Below are 10,975 nucleotides of genomic sequence, written 5' to 3'. Positions count from 1 at the left end.
TTTTAGTACCATCTAGGAGTTTTTCTCAACTACCTCAGCTCTATGTGCAAGTCATACATTACCTGTCTCTGCCCATAACTGTATCATTCACCACTACTTTTAAGGTCTTTTATCACATCTTAGAGTAATGGTCTGAATTATTTTTCTTTATATTTCTCTAACTCTGCTTAGACTGCTAAGACATGTTTATGGCTTGCATTACTTTTGTAATTTTTTTGTTGGCAGTTTTGAATGCACCTCTTTTTCATGTTATGAAATGTTCATTTTATTAGAAAATACCTATGAAACTTATGTTATCATTATTGATAATCTCAAATTGGAAAAGGCTTTTGTATATAAATTGGTAGCTGTATTGAGAAAAACTCTTGCTATTCAAATTCAAGTCCAATAAAACAATTTTTAAACACTTGTTATACTTTAGGCTTATTCAAAAATATTAACATAAAATGTGCAAAACTGCCAAACTTACATGCCTTGTCCTCCAAATAGAAAGTTCTTTGATGCATACTTAATAGACAGTAAAATTTAAAGATCCCCAAAAGCTAGATATTTGTTCATCTGTCATTGGATTTTTTCAGTACGGCAGAAATATTTTGCAATTAAGGGAGTATATTTATGTGAGTAAGCAAATGTGAGATACTTTACTGCTAAAAATATCTGATATAGGGCATTTAGGCTGGTCTGTAATACAATTAATACATCTTGTCATTATTAAAAGTTCAATGGATATCTTTGTGCATTATAATTATAGCTTTATGCTTCCGTTGGGCAGCTCATATAGAAATGGTTCCTGGTTATAAGTGGCTGCTATATTAAAGTAAAATGCAGGCACAGTTCAGATATAGTATGGCTTCTAGGAGGTGATGGTGCAATTACAGCCATGATATGATTTTTAATTCTTTGGTCACTTTCTACGTAAGTGCGTCTTTGACACTGGTTTGCATTAGCTTGTTAGTGGTTGGGAAATGTGATGGCAATTTCCTGCTCACATGAGTGATCACTCATCTGTGAAGTAGGTGATAATACCAATCACAACAATAGATTTTTCTCTCCAGTATCATATCAAAGCCATTGCTTTTCAATCACCTTTATTCTTGTTCTTCATTGACAGCAATTGTGAAACATCAGACCAGTTAGAGTATAAACCAAAAAGACTCTACTATATATGTTTTATAGTCTTCTTATAATTTTCCCTACCTATTTTTAGACAGTTTTTAAGTGAATAGTAGTCACTAAGAATCTCATCCAGTATTTGGAGATGCCAAGGAACAGAATTCAGAGGGGTTTAGAAAACGCCTTTCTATCAGAAGCCATTCATTTATTAATGTCATTAATAATTACTGGGATATTTTTATGAGATCTATACACTTGAAGATTTTTAGGATGATGCCTCTTACATCACAAAGGCTACCTCCTTTATGCTGAAAATGCTGATTTATGGAGGTTAGCTGTTTCCCTTGATGTAACACTTACATAGTCTCCATTTCTGTGCAGGACAAATGAACTTTCTGTACCTGTCAATACATGAACAGCTTTTCTGTCTGTCAAATAATATCTCACTGCTTCTGACAAAATGTACTTCCAGTATTATGGAACCATACAACAATATTTGATGGCCAAATCTGTTCCATTCTATTGAAGCTGTCATTATTTTTGTTGCACTCCCCTTTCCGTTCCTCCTCTTCTTCTTCTGACAAAACACAAGTACTCAATATCATTAGTCAATGTTGTTTTATTTCTTACTACAGGTAAAACTGTTTTTTCCTTTGGTACTAAATCTATACGAAAAGCTCCACAATTTAGGAGTTCGATTTTTATTAATGGAATCTGTTTGGCTGAAAATAGTACACAGACTCCCCATGTAATGTATGAGAAGGTGTAAATATCTAGTATTGCATACATTAGAAAAAAAATCCAGAAAGCAACAGCAGTCCCACAGCGTGTTGAATAAGAATCCCCCTACATTAGGCAGCTAAGATGTGTGAGGACAGTAGGACATTTGAAATCACAGAGCTTTCTGTGGTTCTTAGTGCTGTTGGACAGGGAGTCATTTCACTAGAGATAGGTGCCTGGAGTCTCTTCCCAAAAGATAAGTGTTTGTGCCCCCTGCTTTTCACCCTCAATTTTAGCTATTTTTTTCTTCCTAAGTACATCTGAAAAAACAGAAACTAATCAGGTTAAGAGCAATATTCAGGGACAGAAGAGGTTCAGTTCCCTTTTGCCCAGGTCTGGCTTTGAATCTCTAAGGCAAATGGAGTGGAAACAAGTTTTTGAAGTTTGGTTGAAAACTTAGAAATACATTTCTTTTTAAATTGGTGCTAGAGCTTTGGGCAGTATTTACATGCCGAAGATCCTTTAGCATATCTACAAAGCTTTCACCGCTATAATTCACCATTAATCTTAATGACATTTCATTTCCTACCTTGTTTAATGTTAATAAAAAGCCACAACACATTATGTTCTCAATTCAATGGAATGAATAACCTCTAATATAAGTTTATGTCTCCTGCTGATCCATGTGGTTAGAAGCCTAAAACAATTATAGGCCTGATAATGCTAAATGTAATAACAACAAAAAAAAATTAGCCTGCATATATTTTAATACCTTTACAGCTTTTCCTTTAATTTCCTTTAGGCTTGTTGAGTCTCATTTTTTTTCCATATGAAGGTGAGTGGCTTCTCACACAGCACACCTCTCTGTAATTTTCTGAATATTTCTCTGGCTTAATTTTAGAAAAATTAAACCTCATAGGCACTTCCATATATTTACCTATTAATTCCAATAGAACAGGAAGAGACTTCTTAAAATTATTAGGAGTTAATCTAGATGTTAATTCATCCTAGTATAATAGTCCTCTCAAGAGTCTCCATTTAAAAACAAAATCTAGCACATCTATTAATAAAAGATTCTGGAATTAAAGTAAACAGTCCTGATGTCCAAAGCCCTAGATGGCATAGCAATTTTCAGAAAAGAGGAAAACAAAGAAGGGCAAATAAAGAGCTATTTCTTGAAGGGAAAATAATATGCTGATTCCTTACTGCAACGTAATTAGATGCTCCTACAGACCTGTGATATCTTAAAGAACAATTGTTTGTACTATTTAATGCTGGACCATAAATATGTTATTGTGACAATGCACCCCTTAGCTCCTTGGAGGTAAATTGGGAGTTAAATGAAGACTTTTTCAAAGGTGTTTTAGATTAAACACTTCTTCAAGGACTATTGCCAAACACTTAACTTTCTTGAATCACTACAGAAATTTTTCTTCTGTTTTTTTTTTTTAACATGTCCTACACTGTTCTCTTCAGTATTTTTATTATGCCTCTTTGTTACTATCTCCTTTGTCACTATCTCCTTTGTTAAGCCTTCTTTCTCTCTTTTCTTCCTTCCCACCAAACAGTTTAAGCAAAAAGAAAAGCACCTAGTCTTTTCAACTTCTTTCTTTCACTTTTTTTTTTTTAATTTTTATTTTTTTCTTCATATAACCACTGCATTCAAGTAATCTCGGAAGGAATTATGAGCCTTGTCTCCTATAGTACCTTCTACCAGGAATTTCATTTTCTTATTGCAGTACTCCCAAGTATCTATTTCTAAGTTCTCCAACAGGCAACACTACTAGTGATTGTGTGAGAAATGTGGAAATATGGTGTGGAAGACATAAATTCCAGTCTAGGCATTTGGAACTTTACTTGTAATAAAAATGCTTCCCATGTTCCTCTGTTTTTTGGGTTTTTTTAAATGGAAATTTTCTTATCTTACATAAAATTGATTTAAAAAATGTAATGGTTCAGTTGGAAGGGACATAGAACAATCACCTCATTGTTATGATTCTGCTATTGAAATTATTGGATAGAGGCTTCTGCTCAAATTAAGGTACAAATGAGACCATATGATGAAGTTGATAGTATGGATTTTATTTAAGTAATTGTGAGATTGTTGGGGGGGCAGGGAAGAGAAGGGTGGGGAGAGAAAAAGACAGTGACAAAGAAAGTAGAAAAAATATAACCACTCATATAAATACTGATGACATCCTGTTGGTCCACTTCTAGTCTTCTTAGTGGTTGCAGTTTTGTTGAAGTAATGTTTGCAGTATGTATCCATGAAGTGGGGAGCAGGGAAGAGACCACAGATCACAAAGTCTGTTGGGTTTATATTCACTGCAGTCCAGGTGGGAATGCCCACGTGCCCGCCCTGAGGCACAGAGTTTCACACTGGGTGATATAATTTTATGGATCAGGACTCTGACATCATTTCAGATGTTGCAGCAGTCTCTTCCGTGTAGTTGCATCAATCATGACCCATCAGCTGAGATGAGCACCTTCACCCTAGGTGTGAATATTTCACTACTTGGGAAGAGAATATTCAGGATGAGTCATTATGTAAGGGGGGATATTGGCATGATAAGAACGACTCTTGCCACATCATAGGATTTGCTTCTTATCAGTCTCTTCCCTTATCTGGAAATCCAGCTTGTAGCCTCAGATATGCATGCCCTTCTGCACCAGAGAAGCCACTCTGTTCATCACTATCAAAGCATCCAGTAGATGGTTTAAGCCATTGGTATCAATAATCCAGTCTCTTACAGACGTTACTGCAAGTGGATGAATGTTTGAGTCATTAATCACTAGCAGTCCAGTCTTTCACACGCATCCAACTGCCTGACCAATTAAGGGCTGACCACCAGCTAAAGCATGCTATTAAGGGCATTGTCCAAATAACTAATCTAATTTGTTGTCCTCCTCTGGGTGCACTCAAGGACCTTCAAATTCTTCTTAAATCATGGGGCATGGAACCACACACATCATTCCAGGTAAGGCCAGACAAATGCTGAATACAGTGGTGTAATCACCTCTTTTGACCAGCTGGATGGTATTTGCCCTCCTGGCTGACAGGGCTCACTGTTGCTCCATGTTGATTCTGCTGTCAGCCACCACTACCATGCTTTTGTTCATTTCTGCAGGCTTGTTCTCCAGCCATTCCTCTCCCAGTTTGTGCCTGGCCTTACCCTGCCCTAGGTGCAGAATTGGGCACTGGGACTTCTTTAATTCCATGCCATTGATGATTGCCCAACTCTCCAGTCTATGCAGATCCTTCTGCAAGGCCTCTCATCCCTTGAGAGAGTCAGCATCACCTCCCTGTTTGGTATTGTCAGCAAACTTGCTAAGAGTGTCTTCAGCTCCTGCATCCACGGATCACTGATAAAAACACAGAACAGAACAGGCCCATGACTGAGCCCTGAGGGACACTGCTGGTGTCACCAGCCAGATGTCATTCCATTCACTACAACCACTGGAGCCCCATAATTCACAGCTTTTTACCCTGTGAACCTACTGATCCCACACTCAGAGAGCTTGTCCAGAAGGATGCTGTGAGGGACAGCGTTGGAAGTGTTAGTACAAGCAAAGTGAAGTAGGCTCTCTGTGAACAGAATATGCAGAACAAATGCCGTAAGAATGCCCAGTGTTTCCTCACATATCCACCCGTATGAGGGAAAAAAGACAGCAGCTGAAGCTAGCTGGGCTTGCCAGTTGAAAGGATAGAATAAAGAGCCTTAATCTGCTTTGTACTGGGCTGCTTCACAGTCACTTCTTTTGGGTATATTACGTCAACAAACTTCGTTATGGATGTTAGGATAAAGAAAATTCTGAACAAACAAACCAACCAACCAAAACAGAAACAAGACAAACGATCACCACAACAAACCAAACAAAAAGACCAAGCACCCTCCCCTTGCCCTACACTATTTAAGGGTAGGAGGATTACTTTTTTTAATGTAGAACAATAAATTCAGTCTAAATGGAAATATAGCTTCTGATGGAAAACAACTTCTTGAAATGTCTTTTTTCCCTGCCTTTTTAACTTCTAAATCATTAGCTTGGATATATTGAATAACAACAACATATTATGCTGAATGCATTGCAAACAAAGACTTTGTTCCTCCTTACATTTCTTATTCAGGCAAGGCATGAAAGTCTAACTAAAAATGTGAAGCTATGATGTTGGTAAGATTATTATATGAACACTTAATTCCATGGTATTACACTTTATAGATTTCTAAAAATTGAAAACTGATAACACAAGTGAACTTGAAAAAGTGTGCTTCAACTAAAGATTTGTGTGGTGCTATATTCTTGTTTCCTGAAAATACCAATTCAAACTTAAGTCAAATCATTCGTGGCTAATCAGCTTCAATACTATTTTTCCTTTACCATACCTTTAATCTTGATGTAAAATCATTGATATTTAGCATAAATTATGGTAGGATTTTACAAAAGTTAATCAATCATACAGAAATCCATTATAATCTAAGTGAAACTGCCTCATTGCCCCTTCTGTATTCTCAATACTATAAACAAACACATCCTATTTAGCAATCTTTAACAACTTTTTCTTTTTGTATGCTTTTTGTTCCTTCAAAGTAAAGGCATTTGAGAAATGAAGTCATGACTGCCATTTCTTGGGTCATTTTAGCTGGTTACCTTCCTGTTGGGAAGATGTCTTTAATGCTCCACACCAAAAGCAGTAATCCCTATCTCTTTTTATAGTAAGTGGAGAGAGGCAGATGCTTCTAAGTAACAATTCATCTCATCTTAAAGTAGACATCTAAGGTAAGTAAGGTCAATCATAAACTGTTAGGGTGTATTTCTTTCCACTGACGTTAAAGAGATCTAAAGTTAGCCCTTTCAGAGGTTAATGTAGATACTGTGTAACAGTTCAAAGAGTTTCTGTCTGGTTTGCTGCTTTATCTTTCCATTTCCACTTCAGTTTATACACTGATACAATCTCATCGGTTGTTTGTTGCTTTGTCACTTCTGTTCACCTACAACTTTGCACTAACTGACTGTCAGAATTTAATTCTTTAGGATTTTCTATTCTTAAATCTATGATTCCTGGAATTTAAGGAATTTTACCTCCAGTTAAAAGGGTTCTTGTCAAATGCAAAATTGATGGGCTAAATTTTAGTACTCGACATTAAATAAAGCACCAATAAAACCCATTTAATTAAATGGTCCCACCTTTATGTTCATTTAACTGTAGTTCTGCATCGTAACTGAGATTTGATTAACATAGTAAGAGTGTAGTTTCTGAGACTAATTGTTAAACTGAATGATTTATTTTAAATTTATGGCATGGTGAGATGCTAAACTAATTCACAGCAATTATTTTATCTTTTAGAAGATCTTTCTAAAATGTGGCTTACAATGAACTCACTAAACAGCTTATTGTTATTCTGTGACTCAAATTAGTCCAAGATTATACTGATTATAATACTACTCCATTTACACTCAAAATAAGCATCATAAAGAAATGGATTTTTGTCAGTTTTGTGTATGCCTCCATAAGACTGGCTTTAGAATTTATAAAAGGATGCGTTACAACTTTGGCTTTAGCAACATAAATTTGTGATACAGTAATTTTTAAATTAATTTTTTATTTCATTAAAACTGCCTCATTTTCAAAAAGGAAACCAATTCAGTATTTTTCCCAGAAATAAAAGCACATGCAGACATTAGCTGTCAGTTCAGAAATCCAATAATTCAAACATCTAAAAGCTTTGCAAATTCCAGTTCCATAAGATATATTCCACAGTCACCTCTGATATGATTCTGAAATAATCATATTAATCTCAGCCATAACTGCATATCACTAAAATGCCCATTTAAGAGAGTGGTCTAGGCATCCTTTTTAGTCAATAAGAGAGTGAGAGATCTCTAGACAGCTAGTAATCTTTAGGTACCATACTTAAAATAAGATGCATTATCCCTCTTAGAGGTCTGTCCATTGCATGCAAAGGAAACTCATGCTAAACACCTAAATCTCTGTGAGATGGAAGTCTCAGTTCTGTGAACACACATATGCAATCAATGGCATTTGAGGCAAAGATAAGTATATGGGATGACTGCCTACAGGAAGGTTCAATATTAACTTGCACAATCTGCACCCTTTTAGAGTGGCTCTTTAAAGACTGATGCAGATGTCTAAAGTTGATGACTCTGTTTGGCCATATGGCCTTATAGTCTGTGAAGAGGAACATTTTCTTGTTTTTTATTTACACAATTAGTCCCAAAGGAGACAGTAGACTGATTTTTCTCTGAAAGTAACTATATTTTGTCAATGAGAGATCCAAAAATCCATAGTCAGATGTGGGCAATGCATACAGGCAGGTAAAACCTTAAGGTTTTTAATATATATACAATAGGGGTAATTTTTCTAACTGTAGACAGTATTGTGTGAGACAGAACTTGGCTAGGGCATAACCTTAATCCCAGATATTCAGAGAATTATGTGTTCAAAAAACTAGTAGATATGGTGCTTAGGGACATAGTTTAGTGGTGGACCTAGCAGTGCTGGTAAAACCATTAATCTGAGAGGCCTTTTCCAACCCTGGATTCCAAAGTGCTTCACAGATTAATTATTCTGAATAACAGGCTACAAAAACATTAATTGCCCTTACCACACTCACACATTAAATAAATGTATTTGCACTCTGTGGTGTAGGAAAGCACCTGGGTCCTCTATTTTTTTAAATATTAGGTTGCTGCTACGCATTTGTATGAAAAAAAAAAAGATAGAAATTGTAAGTTGAAGTAAACTTTGGGACTAGGTTTGATTTAATAAATGCCAGTGTGCTTGAGAAATGAAGTTATTTATTGCATTTTTCTCTTTGGAGCACTAGGTGATATGGTGCATTTATGGGAGCCAAGCCATTGAACAAAGAGAAGAGTGAGAGCTTTGAGCTCAGGCTTTATATTTTACAGAAGGCAGGGGAGTAAATAAAATGACAGATCTAGCATTTCTCAGGTTGTTTCTCTCCTTATAGAGAACACACTTTTTAGGGTCCTGTCCCAGTCCCAGTTTTGTAAATTGTAATGCTTCACAGACAGAGACAAGCTACAAAAGAGCTAACAGGAAGGTTTTGAAATATCACAGTATAGATGCTAAGCTGTATTCAGTGAAGTTAGAAAAAATATATGTAGAACACTGTTTTCAGTAAAATTAATTTCAATTCTATAACAATGTGTCTTCGTAAGATATGTTGCACTGTTAGTAGGAATAGATTAGTTTACTCATTTTAAAACTATAGGACTATATTAATTTATGGATGATGATATCACATTCCCAGACACTAAGCTCAGATAAATAAAACAAAGACAACATGTCAGTGTTGTTGTGTAGCAGATTAGAAAATTGTGCTTATAATTAGCATTTTAATAACTAGCTAAACCAACATTCATTCTTTTAATAAATATGAACCAATAGAAGGAAGTGAGTGGAATCCATTGTACCTAATTTAAACACACAATTTACAGCAAACTTTTAGGGGCCTCTTAGGTCATTCGCAATAAAACAAAATTTTTCAATTATCAGGAGGAACAAGTATGTCTAGTGCAAATGCAAATGCTGGCAAACCATCTACCTCTGGAGACCTTCAAGAAATCTGATTATTATGAAGAATATAAAAGTTGGGAACAAACTATAAAGATTCTGCACTTTAAAATTGTTTTGATTTGTGAAGATGAAGGGACAGACACTACAAATAGGGTACTTACATTTATTCCCTACCAAAGGGAGATCAAGAAGGATAAACAATAAGCACCTTAAAACATTTTGATGGCTGTTGGAGTTTAAAGGGTGTTGTGGTTCAATTTCCTCCTTCAGCTGTTTCCTCAGTGGTGTTCATAAAGGTAGTTCATTACTCAAGGCAGCATCCTTTTAATCACTAGTCCATAGTGATTACTTTTTTAGAAATGCAGTATAGAAATATGTGAAATACCTCTCTAGAGAAAGCATAAAGTGGCAAGTTCCCATGAAAGACTCATATACAATAATTACTGCTGCTATCAGTAAATATTACATACTCAATAATATTTGGAAATGAGAAATTGGTCAAAAAGCATTTAAAAATCAATGTTTTATTGATTTTAGTTTTTTTTCACTGTGGAGAACCATTATATATACCTATGATGAAGAAAATGTTTAAGAATTTGATTCGTGTTGTACTGAAGGGTTTTGGATATCTAAAAGTTTAACATTTTCTCATTGATTAAAACTTGCTACACTTTTTAGATGATTCTGAAACACTAAAATCTCTCTCTCTGGAAAAAAAAAATATTATCAACATAATGAAGGCACTCAGTACAAAGAAGGGGTTTGAGTCACTGGTGGTTTTCCAATCTGGTTTTCAGGCACAATTCAAAGACAGCTCAGAAGACAAATACAATATCCTTGGATAGTACTTACTATTTTATTTGTTCCCCCCGCCTATTTAAATGAAATAAAGTTTAGATTTAAATCAGTTAACCTAAATATTATAGTAGAACTTTAAAAATCCTCTAGAGCCCATTTTTAAACAAATCTTGATATCACAGAATGAAAATTATTAAAATTATAAATAGTCTAGCACAATAACATTTGGGATGCTTTATGTTACATTCCTAAAGCAGTAGGTGGAAAATGAGATAGGAATTCCAAAAGAATTTGAGTAAGAAAAGAGAAAATGTTCATGCCTCATTCTATGAGAAGTTATTGAAATTTAACGCATTACAGACACAATCACAAGAAAACTGCAGCAAAATATATTCTGTTTGTGCTTACTTTTCAATTAACCCCCTCTGGACATGCTGAAATCAGTCTCCTTTAAAACTCTTTCTACCTTCTGCATCCCTTCTGCTTCTTTAGAGTTTGTCACTTCCAATAAAACAATAAGCAAATTCCAAGTGGTAGTATTTTAATGTAACTTTTGTATTTTGCCTCATTATGATTTCACTGAAAACATTGGCGGCCTTGAAAGTGATGACCATATTTTCTTTAGAGTTCTTTACCCAGATCCACTTTTGTTTGCCTGAAAAGCTGAATTTTAGAACTAATTTTGTGTACATATTACAGTGTAAAGAGTTTGCAGCCATCTCATATTGCTATCCAGCTTATGGACTCTACTCACAAATATTGCTATGGGTTCATTATATTGAAATC

Source organism: Zonotrichia albicollis, chromosome 4 (genome assembly GCF_047830755.1).
Source record: "Zonotrichia albicollis isolate bZonAlb1 chromosome 4, bZonAlb1.hap1, whole genome shotgun sequence".
In the NCBI taxonomy this organism is placed as follows: domain Eukaryota; kingdom Metazoa; phylum Chordata; class Aves; order Passeriformes; family Passerellidae; genus Zonotrichia; species Zonotrichia albicollis.
This window is presented reverse-complemented; position numbering follows the sequence as displayed.